At 36.5% G+C, this 16,327-nt stretch overlaps 1 protein-coding gene across 1 annotated transcript in view; it reads left to right on the forward strand.

Moving 5' to 3' along the window:
- The window catches only part of LOC150094826 (succinate--CoA ligase [ADP-forming] subunit beta, mitochondrial-like), a 169,085-nt gene that overhangs the window by 14,577 nt on the left and 138,181 nt on the right, over window positions 1-16,327 (forward strand). The window lies entirely within an intron of this gene.

The raw sequence follows: 16,327 nt of genomic DNA on the forward strand, positions 1-16,327 counted from the left end.
TTCCTCTGTATCGAGCCTTGATGAGACCCCATCTGGATTACTGTGCCCAGTTATGGGCACCAGGGTTTCTTCGTGATGGGGAAGAAGTGGAGAGGATCCAGAGACGAGTGACCAAGATGATAGCAGGTCTGTGGAATGAACCTTATGAGAATAAGTTGAAGATTTGTGGGTTGCAGAAATTGGTCGATAGGCGAAGGAGGGGTGATATGATTGAGACATTCAAATTACTGAGGGGTTTCTATAAGATTGATCCAGAAGATATTTTTGAAAATATGATTGGTGGTGGGAGGACTGGGGGCCATGAATGGAAGCTGGGCAAGAGCGTGGTTGACAAGGGTGTTAGAGCTAGGTTTTTTACTTGGAATGTAGTGAATGAGTGGAATAAGCTTCCAGAGTCTGTTGTGGGTTCTATGACCGTGAATGAGTTCAAGGCAAGGTATGATAGATACTGTGTGAATGTCGAATAGTTGTTCTTGACATGATGTTAGGGCCTCCCTCGATGAGTCTGTCGACTCCTTGGAGTTGCCCGGAACAATAATAATAATAATTTACATGTTAGATCCAATGGCCTTACAGAGAGCTAATTAACGTTGTTATATATTGGTTAAGACAGAAGTAAATTCTAGTGTGAATGATCATTTAAAGAATTTGGTGTGGTCCTTATCAACAAGCCTAATCATAAAAAAATTGCTCTAGCAATCAATAAATGGTTTTTGCTATTAATTATTATTATACCAGTATCTCCATGAAATTGGAAGACTCATGCAAGTGATGCACACTAACCATTATTATTGAGAGGTATGATAGGTGTTTGTCAGTACTTATCATATCTCTCCTTAAACTCATTCACTATCAAGACACAACTACTTCTGGTAATCCATTTCAGTCATTCATCATTCTCCGAGCAAAAAAATGTAGTCTGTAACCTCACTAACCACACTCTTACACAAATTACATGATTGGTAGAGAGAGAGAGAGAGAGAACTAGAGGATCATCTCTCTCTCTCTCTCTCTCTATATATATATATATATACTCATCATTTATTGACAGACCTTTCACCAACTTGGTCACTCATCTCTGAATCCTTTCCACTTCCTCCTCATCCACAAGAAACCCAGGTTACCCATCTGTACAAAGTAGTCAAGATGTGGCCTTATCATAGTTTTAGAAAAAAAGGGATGATAACCTCCCTAAGGATGTTGGATGTTGAAGAACATACTTTGTCAGTATGTCCTTCAACATCCAAGTAGTCCTTATCCCTTGAGCTATTCTGCTAACTTTTGTACTATTCCCTCTGAATTTCAACTGTCTGTCCATCATCACTCCCAAATTCCAACCTCATCAATTTCCTGTAATCCAGCGTCTTCAGTGTCATACATACATAATATGTAATCTTTGTATCCAAAATTGCATAACCTTACATTTTTCAACATAAAATCAACAATCGTTATCCTTCTTGAGCTTGCAATTTATTTAAGTCATCCTACAGGATATATATACATCACCTTTATCAGCTGTTGCTCTTCCCACTTTGATGTGAAAATTCACCATAAACAATTTACTGAATGACAATTTACCAAAAGGCAATTTATTGAATAAACAATTACCATAATCTAAAAATAGTTCATCAAACAACAGTTAACTGAAAAAGCAGTTAATGGAAAGGCAGTTCCTCGAAAAAACAATCACCAATTAATCTAAAACACGATTTATTGAAAGGGAATTCATTGAAACATCACAATTCGTCAAATCATCAAATGACCAGTTCATCAAAAAATGAATTATAAGGCATGTGGAGTTAAGTGCATTTATCAAAAAAAAAAAAAAAATTGCATTTTTTATTGAAAGTTTATGTAAAAAATCTGCTCTTGAGACCAAACAAGGAATATTTTTCACTTACTTGAAGCCTCCGATAAACAGGATGATTGTCTCACGCATGACAATAAAATGCATTACTTATGGTAATCAGCTTTTTATCTGACCTCATTTGGAAAGCAATTTGAAAGATTGTTAACTGGCTGTACTGGTTGGAGAGAATGATAGAGATGTTAAATGAGTAATTAATAAAGGTATTTCATCCTTGTGAAAGTAACAGCTTGAGGGCAGTGAGGAGGAAGAGGAGCTGCTAATGGTGAGTGAGCAGGAGATATATGAGGAATTGAGTAATAAACTTGTCAATAAAGCTGTAGGAGTTGATAGTATATCACTGCATGTCTTGAGGGAATGTTTCAGTGACTTAACAACAGTTGTGGGATAAAAATGGGAATAGAGTGACTGATGCAGAGGACATAGTGTTCAATGAACACTTTATTGGAGTATTTCATCCTGGAGGAGTAAATTTTAATCCTAGAGGGATAGGGCAGGTTTGAGGTTTAGAAGTGTAGGAGAAGAGTGTGTTCCAGATGCTGAGTACTCTGGATGTCAGTAAAGTTGTGGGACTGGATGGCATTTCACCACAAGTTTTGAGAGAATGTGCTAAAGAACTGACAGCTCCTTTGACCTGGCTTTTCAATGAAAGTCTGGCTATGGGAAAGGTGCCCAGGGAATGGAAGGAAGGAAGGAAGGAAGGTAAGATAGTGCCATTGCATAAGGGTGGTATGGTATGCCCACCATTTGTAGATCTCTGCTTGGTGTTTTGCCAAGAATAGTTGATTCATGCTGAAGGGGAGAAAGAATTGAAAGATGTACGAATTGGTCGCCAACAAGCAAAATCACGTGCTTTCTTGCCTGTTGCTGTATTAGTAGTAGCTTGATTTTTGTTGTCGTTTTTTTGCATTATTTTTTTATTATTAATTTGTATGATGGATCCAGTACAGTCAACAAGTTCTGTTGTTAAATGTTTCAGTAGCTCTTGCAAAAGAATATTGAATAATGTGCTGACATTCTGCGAAAAAGAATCGTTAAAAGGCAGTCTCCTTGTTCCCCTTTTGCAAGTCATAAAATGTGCAAGTGCAATTGCGGGCATATCAGGGTTGACTGTTAAAAGAATTCGTAGGGAATCAAAAGGTGAAGGTTAGCCAAAATTTAAATCTCCTAAAAAAAAAGCGCCAGAGAAAGAAAACCATCGAAACTAGCTTTGAATGATTTTGATGTAGACGTTATAAGAAGAACTGTTCACGAATTTTACGTGGTTGAGAAAAGAATACCAACTGTTCCGAAATTGATTCCTGTGCTTAAAGAAAAAATTAATTTTCCTTGGAAAAGAGAAACTTTAGGGAAAATACTTCATGAAATCGGAATTTGTTTTAAAATGCAGTATTTGAGAGCAATACGACGTTTCAGGGAGGAGAAAAGACCAATTGTGTATCTAGATGAAACTTGGATTGATAGTAATTTAACTTAGCCTATTGGCTTTGCACTTCGCAACAATATGACTGGGGGAGGAGTGTCCCAGGTTCGATTCCTGTCAAAGACGTGAGGAAATTTGAGGATCTTCCTCAGGCATAGCCAAGTTAGCCAGTCTTGGGCATGGGCAGTAGGGTTTTTTCTGCCAGTTGATCTGGCGTTTTTCATCCCGTAAGCAGTCAAACCAGCCCCTTGAACATACGCTTCTACAGTCAAGAATATATCCCTCCCCCAGCGGCAGACTAGGCGACAGGTCGGTTGGGAGTGGTACCAACAAGTAGTCGCATCTAAGTAATACGCGGACCCTGCATAGGAAGTGGGAATAACGTGTAGTGAAAGATGAAAATGTTGGCAGTCTAAAGAAGAATGTGGAGTGCTACAAACCGGAAATGCCTCGTGTGCATAATAATTTTGTGTGCGGATGGAGAAATGGATTTTTTACCGCATTCAAACTTACTATACAAAGCCAATTCAACTACTGGAATGGAGATTACCATGGGCAAATGAATTCTGTGATCTTTGAAAAGTGGGCAGAAGAAAAACTAATTCCAAACCTTCCTAAAAATGCTGTTGTTATAATTGATAATGCTTCATATCCCTCTATTCGATTAAACAAAGTTCCAAATTGATCTAATAAGAAGCAAGTTCTTATGGATTGGCTCTCTGCAAATAACATTTCTCATTCCCCAGATATGCGAAAAATTGAATTGCTTAATTTGGTCAAAAGAAACTCTCCCACAACTAAACTATTTAAATTCGACACAATGCTCAAAGAGCATAGATTTCTAGCTTTGAGGCTACCACCATATAATTGTGATATTAATGCTATTGAGTATGTTTGGGCAGAAGTAAAAGTTTCATTTGCCATCGCAATGTAACTGGGGATATTGACATGTTGAAACTTTTTAAGCTTTCAGAACAGGCGATTGAAAGTATTACAGTTCAAAACTGGGGGAAATATTGCTCTCATGTCACCTCATTGGATAATATGTATTGGGACAGAGATGGAATTATCGAAGAATTATGCGAACCTTTGGTGATCAGTTTAAGTGAAAGTGATGGCGATTCGGACACCGATTCAAATGACTATGAAGATTAAAAGGATTTGATAATGGTATTTTTTTCCAACCTTTTTTTTGCATGGTTTTGTTAAAAGAGTCACAACAAGTCTTAAATAATTAATCAGTTTAGGACATTAAAGTGTCTCAGTTCTCTCAACTGTAAGTTTAGAATATCTAAGTTCATTTGAAAAAAATTTCTGTTTTTCTGTATAATTATTTTTATTTTATAGAAAACATTCTTAAAAATAAATTTCGTTAAATTTTTGTTTTATGCTATACCTTTTTTTCAATTTTGTTAATATTCTATGTACATTTTTCCAACTGTTATACAAGCAAAATAGTTACACTTTAAAAACTACAATGTTCGTAAAAGAAAAGCTAAATTATTATTATGACCTGTAATAATAAACAAACTCATCCCAGAAGATGGATTGATTACCCTATTATTGGAATGGATTCTCCTTTTTGAGACATGCACAGAAGTGTCGAAGGGCCTCTAATCTGTGGGCAAACTATAGCAGACTGGAAGTGTCTAATTATAGGCCAGTTTGTGTGTCATCAATAGTTGTTAAGATCTTGGAGAAATTACTGAGGGACTGTATACAGCATTGGCAAATGAGGGTAATGTTATCTGTGAGAGTCAACATGGATTTGAGAAGGGGCGCTCTTGTTTTAGTAATATGCTAGCCTTTTATAATAAAGTTACAAGAGCAGTAGATAAGGGAAAGGCATATACTGCCATTTTCTTGGATTTAGCGAAGGCATTTGACAGGGTGCCACTTGATAAGCTGATATTTAAGTTGCAGTAGGTGGGTCTGGATATCAGGTTGGTCAACTGGATTCAGGATTGGCTGTCCGATAGGTATCAGAGAGTTGTGTATGGTGGAGCAGTTTCAAGGAGATAGAGGATTACAAGTGGGGTCCCACAGGGCTCAGTACTGGGACCTATACTGTTTAACCTTCATATCAATGACATTTTCACTGGATTGCAAGGGGATAGTCAGTTGTTTGTGGATGATGTGGAGCTGGGAAGGGTTATTAGTAATAGTGCAGATGTGGTAGCCCTGCAAGAGGATTTGAATAAGCTAGACAGATGCGCAAATGAATGGGGCTGTTGGTTTAATGCAGCAAAATGTAAGGTCTTGAGGTTTGGGACACATCAATGGGACGCTGCATACTCTATTGGAGGAGCTATACTGGAGGAAGTAGGGGAGACAAGAGATCTGAGGTTGATGATTAATAGAAACCTGAAATTTAGAGGAGATATTGCAAAGGTGGTGAAGGTAACATAGAGGATTGCTGCAATAATGAGAAGGACACTGACCAGTAGAGATAAAAGAGTTGTCGTTCCGTTATATAAGACTCTGATCAGACCACACGTGGACTATTGTTCTCAGATTTGGTCCCCAGGATTTGAAGGGGATAAATTGACTGTGGAAAAGGTACAAAGGTGGCTAACAAAGATGGTTTCAGGACTGTACAAAGTTAGTTATGAGGATCGGCTGAGAGAATGTTGACTGCAGAGTTTGGTTGGATAAGAGAAGGACATATGTTATGATTGAGACTTTAAGCTGTTGAGAAGTGGTTACAGGATTGACACTGGGGAGTTCTTTCACTTGGTTGAACAGCGTGAAGGAGTGATGACAAGGAACCATCCCTGGAAGTTAAGAAAGGAAACTGTGAGCAAGAATGTGAGGAGTCGTTGAGCCATGGAATGTATTGCCTGATAGAGTGGTGAGGGTGAGAACTGTCAGTGAGTTTAAGGAGTGGTATGATAGACTTTGTGTTTCCTAAGAGGGACCTCCCAAGATGAGTCTTGATAGACGCTGTGTTTCCTAGGAAGGGCCTCCTGCGATGAGTCTTTTGACTCCATGGAGGCCTGAATAATAATAATAATAATAACAACTTATCTCTTTAACATGAATCTTAGATTTGCCCAAGTTCCAAAGGAGCGGAAAGAACACAAAATTGTTCTGCTTCATAAAGTGGTATAGCTATAAATAACAAATTACAACCACAGTATTTAACTTTAATGAAATGAAAGTACGGATATTTTGTACAGAAAATAACAGTGCAGTAAACCCTCCATTTAACAGAATTCAGTTTAATGGACAAAATTTCCGGTCCGTATGTCATGTGAAAATTAACACCCTGTTGATTTTAAATTGCTTTTAACCAAGATTTTCTTATAATTAAATTAACTTCATTATCTATATGGATCACATTATGAAGGAATGTGGTATTAAACCTGATATCAAAATTGGAGATGTTAATGTCAGCTCTTTGCTCTATGCGGATGATGTTATACTTCTAAATAAATCCGCTACAAGTCTGCAAGATTCTCTGACTAAATTGAATAGCTGTTGTAATAGATATGGTATGAAGGTCAGCAATAAAAAGACAAAGACAATGAAAATAGGCAGAATCATTGAAAATGTCAACTGTGTTGTGAATGGAGAACCTGTGGAACAAGTAAAACATTTCAGCTACTTAGGCACAATTTTTACTGAAGATGGTAAACTAAATATAGAAATAGACAACAGAATCAGCAAAGCTGGTATCGTGGGAAGTCAATTGAATAAATTCATATGGAATAAGAAAGAAATTAGTCGGAACACTAAATTAGCTGTATACAAGACTGTGTTCAAACCAATTTTAACTTATGGATCTGAGAGCTGGGTCAGAAGTAAAACACTTGACCAAAGACTAGAGACTGCAGATATGAGAGTCCTGAGAAAGATTAGAGGTGTGAACAGATGGCATCAATGGCAATATCATATTAAAAATGAGGATATTAGGAAAGAACTTGACATTGTCAGCATCCAGGAATGCATTAGCAGAGCTAATCTCAGATGGTATGGTCACTTAAATAGAATGGGAGAGGAAAGATTAGCAAAACAAGTGTTCTCTGCCAGGTTGGCAGGAAAACGACCCAGAGGAAGACCAAGATATAGGTGGATTGATACGGTACAAAGTGCCTTAGACGATAGAAATATAAGATCTGATAATGTTGGAGTCTTGACAAGTAACAGACTGATTTGGAGGAAAATTGTAGATAGGAAGTTAGTAATGATGTAATTTTTTCATGTAGTACTGTCATATCCTGTACACCCCTTGAGGGTACATGGCAGTAATTTGATGATGATGATGATGATTAAATTAACAGGTTAATTTTTGTTATTAATTTCCTGTTATTTTTAACAAATTTTGGCAAATAGGCCATCATATGTTGGAAAAACACTGTAGTAATTTAGCTGACATAAATGAGTCACTGCTCATAAAACATGTTCGCCAAATGATTAGGACGTGATCACACCAATAGCACTGTAATTGGTTCTTTTGTTGCTTGGCGTGACTTTCTGCAACAGTTTTATTACACACATTTTCTTAATTTTAGGGAGTTAATTATAAAGAACAGCAGAATTCAAAAAAAAACTTGCAGGATTACCTAAACCAAGCACCGCAACATCAAATATTAATTTATCTAAAAGTGTGAAAATTGTGTGCAAAACAATTTTTTTTGTTATTTACAGCACTAATATTGATAAAATTGCAGTATAATGTTACAGATATTTTTATTTTAAAAAATTCGCGATTTAACAGACACCTCTTAGCCCCTATTAGTCCGTTAAATCAAGGGTTTACTGTACATCATCAGTGCGTAGAATCAAGCAAATCAAAGAAATGACAATACACGATACATACAGCAATTGGTTTACCAATTAAAAATGGTTACCTCATGCTAGAAATTAATATATTAATAAATAATATTAAAATTATTTTGAATGTTTACATAAAATGAGAATTGCCCAAAATTTTGGGAGAAAGAGACAATCGTTCCAATTCGGGTTTGGCCAATGTAAAAGGGCCTCGCAACTTTCTTTGAAAAGGCATTCATATTTAAAACTGCTTCTATGGAGAAGATGAGCTTCATCCCACTGGATACTGTTTAGTGTCAGTGCTATGTTGTGGCAGACCAGACTTTTCAGGTTTCATGTATTCACTATAATATTAATGTTCATTAATTCTTTTTTCCACAGAACAGCCTATGTCCAAAGTGTGTCAAATTACATTTATAGGGTATCTGGTAAAAACAGCTAATGATAGAGGTGACAGTTTATCTTTTGTAGATGGTAACAGATGAGTTTTTTTTTTTTTTTTGATAGGAAAATATGTGAGAATAAGGTGATATTTCTTCAAAATTATACCAATTGGTCCAGAATACTAGAAATATCAGGGATTGGAACCCTGCAGTCTGTTGAATCCTAGGTGTTAGAACAACTTATATTTCTTCTTGCATTCCCTTATATTTCCTGATATCTCTGAACCTATTGGTAGAATTTTGAAGAAGTATCACCTTATTCCCACATATTTTCTATCAATTAAATTTTTCATCCGTTGCCATCTACAAAAGACAAACTGTCACTGCTATCATTAGCTGGTGTTTACCAGATACCTTGTGAATGTTTTAAATTTATGTTCTGCTTCACATTTTATTTATTTCTTTGTTTACAAGAGATATAAAATTTCACATGCGAAAATAAAATACACCTATTTCAAAATATGTCAATCTTAGCAATACATTTATTATTACTGGCAATGTTTGCTGTGTTTTATTCTTCCAATCAGTTTAATGAACAAGTCATTGCAGAAATTTTTCAACTGCTTGCAAAAAAATACGAGGGATGTCCAGAAAGTAAGTTCCATTTTTAAATATTTTCACTGCAGCACTGCGATTGCAATGATGTGCATGCGTGCTGAGTTTGTTGATTCATTAGCAAGGTGTTGGTGCCATTTTCAGACATTCTCACAGTGTGTACGCTTCTTGGTGTGTGTTTATAATTTCTAAGAAAAACAAATTGCTCGCCGCATTCAGTTGAAGAGAAGATTCGACAAAATAGGGGATTCACTATGATATCACTCTCGCTGCAATTTCCAGAAGTTTCACATTCATGTCTTCACGAAATTGTGTCGGAGAAACTGAATTATTGGAAATTGTGTGCATGCTGGGTGCTTAAGTTGCTTAGAGAACAACACAAAGTGAATCGGCTGGGCAGTGCGTTGGAATTCTTGACACGCTACCATGAGGATGCCGATGCTTTCCTGAGCAGGCTTCGAGTGGAGGCACACCTCATCACCAGTCAAGACAAAATTGAAGACAATGGTTTCCACTCGGAAAATCATTTGCACTGTGTTTTGAGACAGACAAGGAATTTTGCTGGTAGACTTCTTGGGTCAAGGCTCCACAATCACCGTGAGTATGTACTTCCAAACCCTTAAGAAACTGTGTCATGCAATCAAGAATAAATGATGTGACATGCTTACCAGGGATGTTGTTTTGATTCATGATAATGCACTCCCATATAGTCCTGACCTTGCACCAAGCGACGTTCACCTATTCAGACATCTGAAATCTTTCCTTGGTGGCCGGCAGTTTCAAGATGATGACAAGGTCAAAGAAGCAGTCAATACGTGGTTTGCATCACAGGTGGCAGCCTCTACGACGAAGGTATACAACTCTTGGTGCCCCGTTATGATAAGTGCCTGAACAATGGTGGAAATTATGTAGAAAAGTAGTGAAAGATGTCTACTTTAATTTTCAATAAAGTTTTTTTTTGTAAGTATATTTTTGTTTCTCTGACAGCTCATTGGAACTTACTTTCTGGACATCCCTCGTAATTACATGAAAATATATATGAAAAACATAATGATTACGGTATTGTTAATCATAAGTTAAACAAAATTTGTAGGCACGAATTTTTTTCTTTGCTTTTTTTATGTAATGAATGCTTTTCACATTTTCCTGTATACCACGTGAACTAGCAGACTGTTAACACTATCCCACCTTCCATTCTCTTCAGCCATTAATAACAATACACAGCATGCCTGAGATTACTACTAATCATTTCAGTAGTTGCGAGATTAGATTATCTGAGCGTGTGGAATACACAGCAGCACATCAAGACTTTTACTGCTATAGGGAAATTCGTAACTAAGGCCTTTTTATAGTGTGACACCGATATGTTTCATCAATTTGCAATACTTGACATCTTGGCACCCTGGGCAACTGACGCAATGCCAAAGCGATTATACACTGCTTGGAATGCAGGTCAGCAAAGCTCAAAAATTTCTGGCACAAATGACATAGACCAAGATTTAAACATCTCTTACGGCAAAACATCAGAATTTTTTTCTTTTTAATTCACTGCATTGGGACAAAATCTCATTTTTTGATGTTTTGTGTTGAACAATGAAGAAATTCTCAAAAATAATTTTTCCTTTTTTTTTCTTTTATATATTTATATATTAGCATTTTACATATATTTACATGGAGTATTAGCAAGCTACTCTAAATTCCATGTTAATCTAGATAAAAGTAAACACTGTTTCAGCATCATTTATGGATCCAAGAAATAGTCTTAATCCTCTCTCTCTCTCTCTCTCTGTGTGTGTGTGTGTGTGTGCGCGCGCTTTTGATTTCTCATTTCTGAGTTCTCTTTTAAGAGAGTTAAAGATTCTTGGCACCAAGAATGTGAAATGGTGTAGGATACTGTTTTTCGGCTCAGGTACCTGAAAAAGTAGACCATCCTGTCTGAGGGAATGGTGATAGTTAATGAGGTTAATCCAATGTTTATTTCTTTGTTAGAAGATAAGTATGTTATAAAGATATACTGTACATTCCTTACGTTTTGCAACATAGTCACTTGTGGAGTTTGCAGGAAGTAGTACGATATTTAATTGGCATTCAAAATTGAAATGAGCATTCAGAAAAGAAATTTAGTTTTCTGAATGCTCATTTCAATTTTGTTTCCAAAGAACTATTTTCATTTATTTTCATGGAACTGAAGAGAGAAAAATGGAATGAGAGAGGATGTGAAAGTATTATTGAAAGAAGTAGTAGAGAAAGTGAAGATTATAGGTATATTGCCTGCATTTTGATAGGAACGAATTGAACAGAAGAGTTATGATTACAAATAAATCAATTCATGAGTAGTGTTAGAAGAGTGGTACACAATAAATTGATTTATGGAGGGAATTGAGGGGAAAAAATGAATTATATTGAGGGACAGTGTTCATCTAAATAAATTAGGAGTTCAGTGTTTGAAGGAAGCATTTAGTAAAGTGTGGTCTAAAACAGGAAAACTAATTTTTAGCCTGGATTAGGTGACTGTATATGCTAGGATCACAGGGATAAGTGGTTCTGGTGTGTCTGGCTCTCTCAGGTGTTTTTGTGTATAAATGCCAGAAGTATCAGAAAAGAGCATGAAGAATTTATATCTTTGATTAGTACATCTCGGCAAGTATAATTGGTATCAGTGAAACTTGGTTGACGAAAGGTGATATAGTTTCAGGAATAGATTGTAAGGGTTATTCTAATTTTAGAGAAGACAGGGAGAACAAAATGGATGGTGGGGTATTGTTAATGATAGCAGATGAGTTCTGCCAATTAAGCTTGAGGTTTGTTGGAAGAGCAGTGCATTTGAACCTATTTGGTGTGAGATTAGGGTACATAGAGTCATGTTTGTTATGGGTTGCTGCTATACACCTAGAGGTCCAAGTGTAGATTTAGATGACATTCATCAGCAGGCTAGCTTTATAACAAGGTAATTATTATGGGGGATATAAATTGAAATGAGGAGATGTTACATAGGATAAGGGAATTAGAATTTACACAGTTACTGAGAGACAATTACTTGAGACAACATGTTTTTGAGGAAACTCTTGGATCAAGAATATTGGATTTGGTGATAACATCTGAGAATTTGTCCTTATCGAAGGTTGTCGTTTTGCCTCCAGTTGGACAAAGTTATTATTCGGTATTATCTTGGAAGGTTTGTTTGGTTATGTTGAATCCTTGATTAAGAATGGGTATTTGTGGAATTATGAATCAGATTTTCTAAAGTTTAGAAAATAACTTAGAGTGATGCATAAGAAATAATTCAAGAGTATTTAAAGGTGGTAATATCTGACTGCATTCCTAGGGTGAGAAGAATTAAAAAAAGGTTGCAATTAAATGTATAAGTAGTACCATCAATTCAAGATGCAGAATACAAAATCACTTTATGAAATGAAACCAGCTAAACATTCCAAAGTGAATCTTTTTTTGCTACATAGCAAGTAGAAGGAAAAATGATTGTGGAAAACTATCTTTGAATTCTGCTGGTATGATGGTAACAGAGTCTGAAGAAATTGTTGAATTACTGAGTGATTATTTTGTGAAGGTTTATCATCAGGATGAAGATACAAGTAGTATCTGATGAGACAGGTGTGGATATAATCTTTGAAGTTGACAAACTTCAAAGATTATATCCACAAGTGCTTGGGATACTCAAAAATCGCAGTGTGAATTCTTCAACAGTATTAGATAAGATTTTGGCCTATGTGTTGTGCGAATGTTCAAGTGCTTTGGCCTTACCCTTGACTAGGGTTTTTAATTTAAGTCTCAGCTCAAGTAGAGTCCCTAGAGCATGGAAGGAAGGTATGATAATTCCACTGCATAAAGATGTCCAACACAAAGGTTGAAAATTACAGACCTGTTACTATCTCCAGAGTAATGGTTAAAGTTTTGGAAAAGTTAATGAAATTCAAGAATTCAAGATTGGGTGGATAATAATTTGATTTTTTTAGAGGTCAGCATGGCTTTGTTAAGAGAGTGGGTCTTGCTTTAGCAATTTATTTTGCTTCTATAATAAAGTAATGCTAGAGTTGGATAAAGGTAATGCTTGCACAGTGATATTGTTGGAGTTTGCAAAAGCATTTGACAAAATCCTGTACTATAAATTAAAGATGCCAAGAAATTATATTTTTGGTTTAATACTTTATCCAAGTGTAAGGAAACAGAGTTTAAGCCTGAAGTAATTTCAGGACTGGGCAACTTGTATATAGAGACTAATAGCTTTACATCACTTGCCTTAGTATCCCATAATGCAAAATACTTCCAAATACCCAAACCACTTTCCAAAGGGGGGGGGGGGAATAACTTCCAACATCTACCTCTAATCCAGAGTATTTCAGTAATAAGGTGTGATGACACCTTTTGGTTACTCATATATGGAAATATGACTTCTGAATTACTTCAACCTTGGTATCACTTCTGGGTCTGGTATCTCAATAAAGGTTGAAATACCATAATGCATAACATCTGAGATACATGTCCATTAGGATATGTGCCAAGAATATAATTTCTTGGCATCTTTAATTTATAGTATAACCAAGTGGAAAAACATCCAACAGAATCCTGCACTCTAATCTTAAATAAACTAAAGCAAATGAGAATGGATACTGGAATGGCGAGATAGATAAGTGGGTGGTTGTCAGACTGGCATCATAGAGTAGTGTATAGTAGAGCAGAGTCAAAGATTAGAATAGTGACCAGTGGTATGCCACAAGGCTCTTTTCTTGGTCCATTGTTGTTTAATTTGTATATTAATGATATTGGAGATAATTTGAAGATATCCAGTTGTTTGTTGATGAGATTAAATTGAGAAGAACTATAGTACATGAAAGCAATGTATTCCTATCAGAACCCCAACTGGCAACCTGAACAATCATTCATTGTTCAGGTTGCCAATCATTCTCCACCTCAACTGCCTAAATTGCACATTACACCATTCTTTCCACCATAAGGGCAGCTTGTGCATTCATCAGAACCGACATGCCATGCCAGAGATTGTGAAACCCCACTGTTTGACACAAAATTTCCCTACCAAATCAGCCTGCCCTTTTCATATGTTCTCTCTCTATTGCACTCCAAACTCCATTAACCACTCTATCCCGTTCAACTATCTCTCTCTAAAGCTTGACATTCTGCAGCCAAAATATCCCAATAGTGAGGTCATCCTTCTTGGGGAGTATCCACAACTTATATTGGCTTCCCTTCTTGAGTTTCACCGATCAAGCAGGCAGGGATGCCAGGGTGTTTGCCATCAGCAGTAATCTATTACAGATAATTAGTCTCCCTACCAGAATACCTAATAACCCCTCCAATTTGCCAACACACTTGACCTCTTCCTGACAAGCTCTCCCTTCCAGGTATACTGTGGATGTCAGTTCTCTTGGTAACTTGGATCACAATCTCATATATGTCTCTTTTTCTACAGAACAGCCTTCACCCACCAGTTCACAGATTTATGTCCTTTAGCACTATAAAGGTGCCAAATTTGATGACCTCCTTGACTTCTATTCCTCCTTCCCATGGTCCGATTACTGCTTCAGTTCTTCTGATCCAAGCATTTGCTCAGACTGAATAACAGAAATTATCCACACAGGAATGAAGACTTTAACCCCTTATTCCACTCCAAATTCTCAGCCACCATCCAGCCTTAGTTCTCAAAAAAGTGTGCCAGTGCAGTATAAGAAAAAAATGTCTGCATACCACGAATGGTTCAAGACCAAAACTCTAGCTGTTTACTCTTAGTGGAGTGGATGTCAGCCCATGTCATTAACACAGGAATTGGAAGAAAAAAGTGATGCCAGTAAGCCAGCCTTGTCTTGAGGTAACTACGGTACCATCTGGATGTGAGAGTGGTGGAAACCCGAGTGTGCAGAAGTTGCACCCAATGGCCTTGGAAGTTTGCAGCATTTGGTCCTTTCAAAGTCTGATTTGTACTTTGTGATGATTCTTTTACTTCTGTTTACTCTGCCTATACTGCAGCTCACAACAGAAGTAAAAGAATCATCACCCAGTCCAAATCAGACTTTGAAAGGAATAAATGCTGCACACTTCCAAGGCCATTGGGTGCAACTTCTGCACACTCGGGTTTCCACCACTCTCACATCCAGATGGTACTGTAGTTACCTCAACTAAAGACAAGGCTGGCTTATTGGCATCAATCTTTTCTTCCAATTCCTGTGTTAATGACATGAGCTGACCTGACCTCCACTCCACCAAGAATGGTTCTCTCCATGTTACCCATAGTCTTCCGCCAAAAGTAAATCCAAGGAATCCTTAATAACCTGAACACAAACAAGACATCTGGTCCTGATGATATCCCACCTATTGTGTTAAAAAAATTGTGACCTACAACTAACACCTATTCTGTATCACCTCTTCGCTTTATCCTATTCAACTAGCATCTACCTTACAGCATAGAAACAAGCCCACATCCAGCCTGGGAACCTTAGTCTAGAGGCTAAATGTGGTATACATTTCCAAGCCATTTCAGATTTCCAATGTGCAGAGTGGTGATGTCTTACCAGGTGGTAATGATTTTCATCATTCATTGTAAGACTGCATAAAAACATTCACAAAACCCTTGACTGCTCTTGATCCCAGTCTGCACACATTTATTTTTCTATACTTGTAGATCTTGTGGCCTCTTATGCAGAAGTAATATTAAAATAATAATAATAATAAAATCATGCCACACAGCTGGATTTGAAACAATAAATAAAGCAGAGATACTCATCCAACCAGTCTGGTAATAATGGTGAAAGTTATGGATTTATTTATTTGTATTAATATGAATGTTATATAGCAGCACTTTGCCATTCATGAAGATTAGGTTTCTTTAAACACTCTACGATGAATAAATATGAAGCTCATGTGACCATAAAAAAATGGGCTTTGTCAGAATTAAGAAATTTAACACCATTTATTTTTCCATACAATTTTTTTATTTGTACATCATATTTACCTATCATCACAGTGTTTTTCAGGAATATAACCACAGTTCAAATTGGTGAGAACTCATCGGAATCTTTAGATTCTAACCCATTTGAATCTGTTTTTAGGATTTAAAAGTATCTAGAGAAAAAAAATATCAAATTAAAGACACTTGAAAGGACTTAAATACAGACAGATCCTGAGATATGTAAATTCGAGAAAAATAAATCCATACTTACGTAAGAAATTTCCAAGATAACATTCAAAACATGAACTATTTTGCAAACATACTGCAATCAATCTAGAGATGAAATT

Source organism: Typopeltis vanoorti, chromosome 21, assembly GCF_054136105.1.
Source record: "Typopeltis vanoorti isolate ZY-2024b chromosome 21, IOZ_Tvanoo_1.0, whole genome shotgun sequence".
In the NCBI taxonomy this organism is placed as follows: Eukaryota; Metazoa; Arthropoda; class Arachnida; order Uropygi; family Thelyphonidae; genus Typopeltis; species Typopeltis vanoorti.